The 9,837-nt window shown below is 40.8% G+C and overlaps 1 long non-coding RNA gene across 3 annotated transcripts; it reads left to right on the top strand.

The window, feature by feature from the left end:
- Positions 1–953: 953 nt before the first annotated feature.
- LOC309706838 lies at positions 954–7,425 on the top strand. Of its 3 annotated transcripts, XR_014276811.1 has the most exons (6): positions 954–1,554; positions 2,248–2,299; positions 3,081–3,315; positions 3,428–3,451; positions 3,545–3,857; positions 6,086–7,425. It is a non-coding gene; the product is annotated as an uncharacterized lncRNA (long non-coding RNA). The 3 variants fall into 3 exon arrangements; XR_014276812.1 differs by lacking the exon at positions 6,086–7,425 and having other exon boundaries at positions 3,545–4,068; XR_014276813.1 differs by lacking the exons at positions 3,081–3,315; positions 3,428–3,451; positions 3,545–3,857; positions 6,086–7,425 and having other exon boundaries at positions 954–1,264; positions 1,467–1,554; positions 2,248–2,832.
- Positions 7,426–9,837: the final 2,412 nt, after the last annotated feature.

Below are 9,837 nucleotides of genomic sequence, written 5' to 3'. Positions count from 1 at the left end.
TTTCAGTGGGAGAAATGTTTCATCACTCATCCAAGTGACTTCTTCAGTCTCAGCTGACTGCAGGTTTCCCCAATCTTATAATTAGTACATTTGCATAATGACTGAAACCAGCCCACTGAAGGAACAATGGGCTGGGAGGTCATGAGAATTTGCATATTAAGGATCAGGAACTGACCTGAAAACATCCAGATGAACAGAATCAACTTTTGGGGCCATACCCGTGATGTGTCTGTGAGCGAGGGAGGGAGAAAAAGGAAAAGTACGAGCTGTCACGGAGCAGAAACAGGAGCTGGAAGCATGTAAATATAATAATAACCACTGCAGCCAAACAGAGAGCCTGACCAGTCCAGCTGTAAGTAAGCTGTTAAGACTCGACTGTATGCTGTGTTCGTGTTTCCTCTGAAACAATAAGTTCCGTTGGAGCAGCCTTTCAACGCCTCTCTCTGTCTCTCACTAGCAAAGTTGACCAACACAACAAAGTTAAGCTAGTTTTCAGCTACGAGCCCGACACGAACCCGACGTATCAGCCAGAGGTCCCTTTACTACGTTTCAGAGCTGCGGACCTGTTTTATATACGAGGTCGTTGCAAAAAGTGCAGCCTTACCTAATATGCACCTACTGTTACTCATTTATATTAAGATTTAAACATCTGGTTGGTGTTGGTGTGGAGAGTAACCTTCAGTAACAGTAATGAATTACAATATTTCAAAAATGGGAGGCTGGGTTACATTTTGTCTGACTTGTGCAGAGGAGGGTAGGCGAGGGCTCTGCAAAGCTGACGGAGCAGTGAGGGAAACAACCAGGACTCCAACAGGTGAGTGTTTGTGAGGACGGCCCACAGTGACCTGTGCAGATAATCTGCAGTGTTCCAAGCAGTCCTGTGACTCAGTGTTTAGAGTGAGCCACAGCAGAAGATTCATTCAACGGGAATCAAAGAACGTAGATCAGGGGCGGAGCGGGGGGGTGGCTTACGGGGCTTAAGCCCGGGTTGTTTTGTCAGAAGCCCGGGGTATTTTGGAGTGTAATTTTTTCATAGTTAGATGCCTGGCTGACAACTGTATAAAACAAAAAGTACACACAATATTCGAAGCACATAGTGCACACTGTGGGAATTTACGACTGTGCGTGAATCCCCCCCTGATATTGGTATGATCCAAGCTCAGGCACTAAGCGACTGAGCGAGGGGGCGGGGCAGCTGCTGCCCGTGAGTGCGCTGTTGGAGAAACAGAGCCAGCCATACTAAGGAGAGCTTAAGTTTGACCAGGTACCAAAGCAAATCATTCGTACCGTACAAATAATGTAAATATGACGGTGCATCACGAAAGATTGATATGAAACTGATCACTTGACCAATATTACGTTACTTGCTCTTCAAGTGAATCAACAAATGGCGAAATGAAAAGCCGAACAAATGCTATTTTTTTTTAGAGAGTCTTAGCTTACGTGTGTTTATTTCATATTTTCAGTTCTTACCCTCCCCGACTAAATCGGTTTCAGTTATGTACTGAAACATAAGAATGGACATTCGAGGCTTCTTTCAAAGAAAAAACTCAGGTAAATGTTATTTTATATATTATGCTTTGTATGTTGTTCAGTATATTTCTATGCAAAACAAGAGGGGTTTCAGTACACAGCAGGATATTCACATTTGTAACCAGATATTTACACTTTAGGGAGAAAACATAAAACATTTTTACTGTACAACATCAATTTAGAGTAAATTTTTGTTTTAGATAAATATTGAAATATATTTTGAATTAGTTAAATTTCAGAATAAAGAGAGACAGAGCTATTTTTATCACTTTCATCAAATGTAGGAGTACATGTACACTAAATTTATTGTTAATTAATAAGAAAACTGCAGACGATTCCATTCTGAGCTGAAGAAGCTTCTGATTGGTTCGTAGAGTCCATGTGAGTAAATTGGTGGCACACCTGTGGATGCATATAAGGCAAAACACAGAGCCTGTTTCTGTGACATGGGAACATCAGGAGATATCAACCAAAACACCAGGAACAGAACTGTGGAGCTCCATAAGTGTGGCTCAGTTTGAATACAATTTGGTGCCATTTACAATTAAGAAATACAGATAGTTTCTCTCTTTACTCTTAAAGTTAACAAATATGTTTTTATATTTATCAATCTAAAAAAATAAACATTTAGTCTGATTTGATGTTACAATTAAAAAAGTGTTTTTATCTGAAGAGTAAATATCTGGTTTCAACTGTATATTTGATGATTGTCAGCACAAAGAGGGAGAGAGAGGAGAACGAGGACAGAACAGATGAACAAGAGCAGGTGAGACACACATGTTAGTCAAATGGTTGTTTACCAAAAGTATCACCGTATCATAGGTCCTCATGTATCTCGTACCTAGTGTTTCTTTTTAGGTTTGTTATTTTTCAAATTCTGTATTTATTAAGTTTTGCAGGCTTGTTTGCACAACAAGGCTGAATAATTATATAAACTTTTCTCAATCTAAATAGTGTACTTTGGTAGAATTAAAAAATAAGTGTAGTGCAGGTCTATGATGATTTTTAGTGCTACTATCATCTAGTTCTGATTCTGGTTCTGTCTTGGTTAAGTCCTCAGTAGTCCTGATTTTGAACTGTTGTAGTCCTGTTTTAATTCTGGATCAGTTCTGGGTCTGGTTGAATTGGGGTTTAGTCCTCATGTCTTGATACAGCCCTGACCTTGTTCTGCCTTGCTGCTTAATTAAAAAACTAGTTTAAGGTGTCCTGCACATGTGATATATATTTTTCCCTATATGAAGTCATTCTTTTTTGAACAGAGCCTATTAATCTTTCAGTCATTTCTACACCCCCCCCCCCCCCCCCCAAAAAAAAAAAAAAAAAATAAATCCCACATGCATACTACTCTTTGGGCCAAGCCCCGGGTGTTTCAAATGTCTGGCTCCGCCTCTGACGTAGATGCTGATAACTGAGTCTGAATTCTTACTTTACTGTTTCTCCAGAACTGAGGGGGGTCAGGAGCGGCGAGCACGAGTTTTCCAGAAGGCTGATGCGGTTGAAGGCGAGCAGGCAGATACGTTTTGATACATCTCTTTGGTTTTTTACAGAAACAGAGCAGCTCCACAATTCAGCTCACCAAGAATTTCACCTGGCAGAGAGAGGAGAGAAAACCTGCCCCCAACTTTTAACTCATTTACTCTTAGTTACAAAAAACAGTGAAGAAGGCCAGAAACAAACATCTGAAGCTCCGTGCTAAGATTTAGGATTATGTAAGCGCACATTTAAACCACAAGATGGCAGCACTCTGACGTCCTTCACTCTGATGCTCCTCAGACAGCACAGGTCACTGTCTTTACCTGTGAGATGCATTTGACATCACTGAGTAGTTTTCTTATCTCAGCATGTTTCACTTTACAGTCCAGAGAATAATCAGCCTTATTTCTCTTTTCTACAGTCTCTTATGTGTCAGCTGCTGCAGGTCAGTCGTGTTTGACAAAATGAGTCTAAATGATAAAGTTTGGTGTAAATAACACGACATAAATACTGTGCACGCTCTTCTCTCTTCTGTTAGGTGGTCAGATCAGATTAGCTGGGTCTGGGTCGACTCGCTGCTCTGGAAGAGTTGAAATCTATCACAATGGCTCCTGGGGAACAATCTGTGACGATGCCTGGGACTTAAAAGATGCTGAGGTGGTCTGCAGACAGTTAGACTGTGGAACAGCACTGAGAGCCACTACAAAAGCTCACTTTGGTGAAGGAACCGGGCCGATCTGGCTTCATTATTTGGGCTGCGCAGGAACTGAAACATCTCTACGTAAGTACGATCATGGAGGCTTTCGGTAACAAGACTGGACATCATGAGGACGCTGGTGTCATCTGTTTAGGTGAGAGATGTTTGGATTACGCACGGTGTGTCAGATACTGTAAACACATGTTTTTGGCTGCACTGTACATTAAACAAATCTGTTTTATTATCCAGCAGTTCAGGTATGAAATGTTTCCTATTCAATATGAATGCAGCTGTAATCCACAGAGAAAAACATCCACTGTTCTCTAAGCTATAAAACTGAAAACAACTTTGTCCACACAGCTATGTTATAATTATGTGACACCTGTCTCTACTGAGAGGGGCCCTGGGTTCCTGTTGTTACTTAGTGCTGATTCCCCCTTTCTGATGCTTGTGAAATGAAATATGCACTAAACTACACTATATGGAAACAAACCACACACTAGCAGGTTAATAAAGTTAACACTGCTTTAGTGACTGATTAGTTCCAAAAACACAAAAGAAAAGAAGTAAAATTAATAAAGTTGGTTGAGCAATGGTAAAGTATTTAACATCAACTGAAACCAAATAATTAAATAATAGTGTGGGCCCACTCTGTCACGGCTGTGGCAGCAGTCATGTGGTGTAGTGAAGGAAGGACCCAAACTGCACTGGCTGTGATGCGAGTGAGCTTTATTACAGAAGGTGAACATAACAAAGTGAGGGCAAAACTAAAACACAACCTAAACTGGGAACAACTAAAGAACAAACCTGAAACCACAGAAACACGGGATGAAGAGCAAAAATGGCACGGAGAATGTTGGGCAGAGAGACGCAGAAATTACACCAGGTTACACAGACGATGCGACAAGGAACACAGGCAGGCACACACTATAAATACACACAAGGTAAGGAGGGAATGACACACCACAGGGGAACACAGCTGAACCTAATTAGACAAGACAAGGAAGTAAAACAGAATACAGGACCTTCAAAGTAAAACAGGAAACACAGGGAAGTGTCCAAAACTCAAAAACACTGGGTCACCGACACAGGGCCATGACACACACACTCTCACTGACACACACACCTTAACTGCAACAGTCTTTCTGTTAGCAAACACCTCGTTGCAGGCCTGAGTTGTGGCTCGGGTGCGTTGGGACTAGGGATGGGTATCGTTTAGGTTTTATCCGATACTGGTGCCAAACCGGTACTTTTGAAATGGCGCTTGAACCGGTGCTTAAACAATGGAAAAAACACAAACTTTGTCCAAAAACCTCTCATGTTTAGCTGTTTTCCACTTTTTCTTTGGTCATTTTAGCCTTTTTGGCCAGGGTGAAGGGAGTATCTGCCATCAAACAAGAGGACAGCTGCATGTAGCTATGATGATGTTTGCTAGTTCACCTTACATGCATTAATGTAATAACGTGGTTAGCCTACTCAACGTAAATTACACACGAACAACATTAAGCTCCTCACGCAGAGAAGAACGGCTGCTGCTGCATCATCATCCTCATCATTTCTGCTACACTGGCAGGGCTAGGGGCCAGGACTCTCCTCTTCGGGTTCTTGGGGGATGTTGCTAACTCCGGGTTGATAACAGGCACCACACCCACAGTAGATGTGCTCGGTGTGAGGTCTCGCAGCAAGCTATCAAATACGGCGCATTTCTCGGCTTTTAAAAAACGCTATGCGTCGCCAGGTGTTTCATCGGATTCGAGGTGTTACCTCCTTTGACAGTATCACAGTATCAGCTTAAAGCACTTGTTGCTGCTGAGTTTGCATCTTTTGCTGTGAAGTACAGCCAGACTTTTGACCGCTTCGCCTTGGACATTTTTAATCTGTAGCTCTGCTCTAAAAGAACGTACGTACCTGGGCCCGCCCACTATCCTTGGAAAGGTAAAATGATTGGCTAGAATCCAAAGTGTCTGACATCTCAGGAAAATAAAGCACCGAAACGTGCGCTGCTTTTCGGTCTGGTTACTACCGTTTATGTCAGAACCGGTGCCACCCATCCCTAGTTGGGACCTAAAACAACATGGTAAATGGTCTGATTCTTATACATTCTTATACTCTCCCGGAGTACTCAAAGTACTGCATACAACATGCTACATTCACACAAGCACTTTCTCTAACCACATTCACACACATTCATACTCCGATGGATGCATCTGAGCAACTTGGGGTTAGTATCTTGCCCAAGGATACTTGGCATGCAGACTGGAGAAGCCAGGAATCGAACCACCAACCTTCCCATCAATAGGCGCTCTGCTCTACCTCCTGAGCTACAGCCACCCATAATGACAACAATGACATACACACATGTTCGTTGTGTTTTGTGTTCAGGGGTCAGGCTAGCTGGGTCGACTCTGTGTTCTGGAAGAGTTGAAATCTACCACAGAAACTCGTGGAGAACAGTCTCTGATGATGGCTGGGACTTCACTGACGCTCAGGTAGTCTGTAATGAGCTGGACTATGGAACACCAGTTAATGTCACGCACTTTGGTGAAGGATCCGGAGAAATCTGGTTTGATAATGTGACGTGTTCAGGAAATGAAACATCTCTAACTGAGTGCAGAAGATCTGAGATAAAAAGCAGCAGACTCCATAAATATGCTGGTGTTATCTGTTCAGGTGAGTTACATTAAATATAGTTACTCTGTTATATACATGTTTGCAGAGTGATACTAACTTCTGTGAGATTATATCTACAGCGCTCCCTCGTTTATTGCGGGAGTTACGTTCTAAAAATAACCTGCGATAGGTGAAATCTGCGAAGTAGTCAACTTTATTTTTTACAATGATTATAGATGTTTTAAGGCTGTAAAACCCCTCACTACAACCTTTATACGCTTTTCTCAGACAGGCATGAACATTTTCACACTTTTCTCTCTTGTTTAAACTCTCAAAGTTCAAACCTTTGTAGAAAAACACGCCCAGTGTTATAGAATGAAAGCAAAGATCAAACCCTGCTTTCAGGTTCAGAACATGAAACAACTGAATTATGCTCTTTGACAAATTTTGGCTCGTTTACAACTCCACTTTTCCACCTTATCTATCCCCTCTTGAAGTTTCTTAAAAAGATAGACAACAATCCTCCCCCTTACCCATACCGCTCCGTTATCAGCGAAAAGTGATTTACCATAACTATCAGATATATCTTTAAAAATATCATTAATCATAACAGAAAACAACGTTGGACTTTCTACACTTCTCTGCGAGGTTCCATTTTTTGTTTTGCATGGCTTTGACACGTGTCCCTATCTTAACTTGAATGATTCTGCCATATAAGAAAGCCCATATCCAATTAAACATCCTTTTTCCTATTCCTACACCATACAATTTAATCATTAAACCCTCTCTCCTGAGCATATCACATGCCTTTCTACATCAAAGAACACAGCAACTTCTTTATTATCCCTGTGTTCCTAATTTCACCCACCAGGCGTAAACCGGATCCATAACCCCTCTTCCCCTACCAATCCCCGTTTCCTTACAGCTCTGAAGATAATACTCAGCCAGATTTCTGCGCACCACTGTTGAAAGTAGTTTTGAAAAATCCCAGGGTTTAACAAGCAGGTATTAAACTAAACTAAAGCTTAAACTAATTTTCCTAATTTTAAACTGCAGCGTTTTGCTATAAAAAACAAAAAGCTAACCAGCACAATTTGCTTCTACAACCGGACTGTTTGGTTATGGAACGCCAGGACTGCCATAATGAATTAATTAAATACATCATTAAATAATTAATTAAATGTGGCAATAATTAATTAAAATTGGAATTAATTAATTAAATAAATAGTTATGACACATGTAATTAATTAATTATTGACACATTTAATTAATTATTTATGTATTTCACATTTTAATTAATTATTGACACATGTAATTAATTAATTATTGACACATTTAATTAATTATTTATGTATTTCACATTTTAATTAATTATTGACACATTTCATTAATTATTGACACATTTAATTAATTATTTAATGATATATTTATTTATTTCATTTTGGCAGTCCTGACGCCTGGCTCTCATCATGAAATAATTTTATCTGTCAGCCTCACCCATCAAACTCAGGGGGCGGGGTTAACGCTGATCGAGTCAAAACCATTGCTTTGGCCTGGTGGCCATTGTTTCTAGCACACAACAACCGGCATGTGGAAGCTAACAGAACTGAGCTTTGAAAAACCCTGTTTGTGTGTTACCAAATACCGTTTTAATATTTTTTTAGCCGAGAATGTAGTGGTTTAATCTTCATGTGTCTGGTCGGTTTGTCAAGATACAGCCTCTTTGCAAAAGTGTTTCGATGATTTCGGAGATGTCTGCCCAGTGTCACGGCAAAGCGTGGGATAGACCCGCTCGCCTCGCAAGCAATCCCACCGACAAAGCGCAGGCCCCGGTACACAGCTGTAGTAACCCCCGCTGACTTCTTTTACTGAGGTTATATTTATCGGTGTTTTATTTCCTGATGTTCTTATGTGTCCTACGTGTTTCAGTCGCCAATTCTGAATTATAACTAACATTAAAAACATGTTTAAGGAGGAGAGAGAGCAAATAAATCTGTTTAACATCTGATCTTTGGGTTTTTGTTCAGTAATCAGCGTGACCTGTGTATAAACACATAAAAGAGATAACGTTGGTGTTTCCGTCATGTAGTAACTGCTGGCTTTAACTGTACAAAGGTTGTTCGACACTATGAAACACATACAGACTTCATGATGTTCGGCTAATATTTTTATTGTGAATATTAATCATGCTGACCTCGCTCTGTACACCACGCAGCGAGGTCAGCATATCCACGATATCCTCAGCTCCATGAGTTAACACAAAGTTTCTCAGCTGACTATCTAACTGCCAACTATTCCAGAGACGTGAAAATATACAGCATAAAGAAAAGTGTAAGAGACTCAGCAGCAGATTAGAATAACAGTTATACATTTAATAAATCACCAAATGAATCCAAGAAACGAGCAAACCTGTTCCGACAATTTGAGTTTGTATTCCCTCAGCTGCAGACTCGCTGCTGTTTAAATGTTTGAAAAGGAAGATTAGATATAAACAAACGTATAGTGGCCTTATGGCCTCAGCAGGCTATTACTGAAATACACGTGCTATATCATAAACTATGATATAAACAGGGAGGTCCTATTAACATGTTTAGTTTTAAAGGACACCTTCCTGCCTTTAGTCTCATTCATGAGCAGTATTCGTTTTCTTCTAACATCCAGAAGTCTGCACGATGTGTTTCATAGTTTGTAACAAGCCTTTGACAGGTAAACATAACATGACCGAAAAAGCAAAAAAAAAGAGAGAGAGAGAGAGAGAGTGTGTTGAGATAAGAAGAGAAAATGCTCTCAATTATGGAGACAGGCAAATGGTTCATTTATGTTTGATGTGTGTTTATTCCTCCCTAAATATCGTCGGTGAAGTTCGCCATGCACGTCAGATTTTCCTGCGCATTTTTATACCTCTGCCAACAGAGAGAGAGAAAAAAATCACATTCTAACAGACAGCTGGTGCTTAGAATACAGTTGAATAACTATTAAAAAACAGATGATATTTAGATGATAGTTCAGTCTAACACATGTGCCAGTGAACCATTAAACGTCTGTGAAACTATGCAGTTCTGAAACGTAACTTTAACCTCAGCCAAACCGATTTGCTCAGTTGTAAATAAAACAGCGAAGTAAACGTGACCCGACAGACAGAACCTGAGTGAATGAAGTCCAGCGTTTAACCACTGAGAGCTAAAACTCAGCTGAGGTTTGAAAGCTGTGTGCCGGTGATTGGACATCAGCCGCTGATGAAGCTGTTCGCCTATAAAGTGCTCTGTAAGGAAACGAGCTCCAGCAGCTCTGCGCTCGGGGAAAATACTATATTTCCTTATCTTGTGCAGAAAAATGCGCTGACATTGCGTTATATCGAGCACCGGCTGCCCAGTTAAACTGTGACTATCACCAGGTAACTAGGCGTGTTTCTTGAATTAGCAGCAGGTGTTAAACAGCTGACAGATGAGGAGGAGGATGCATGCAGGTAAACTGAGGGTCTGCTGAGCTGATCGCTGGTTTCGTGAGAAAAATGTCAGCTCGTT

Source organism: Aulonocara stuartgranti, assembly GCF_965226115.1.
Source record: "Aulonocara stuartgranti genome assembly, chromosome: 5".
NCBI lineage: Eukaryota > Metazoa > Chordata > Actinopteri > Cichliformes > Cichlidae > Aulonocara > Aulonocara stuartgranti.
The sequence above is the reverse complement of the archived record's forward strand: the minus strand, read 5'-3'. Positions and strand labels throughout refer to the sequence as shown.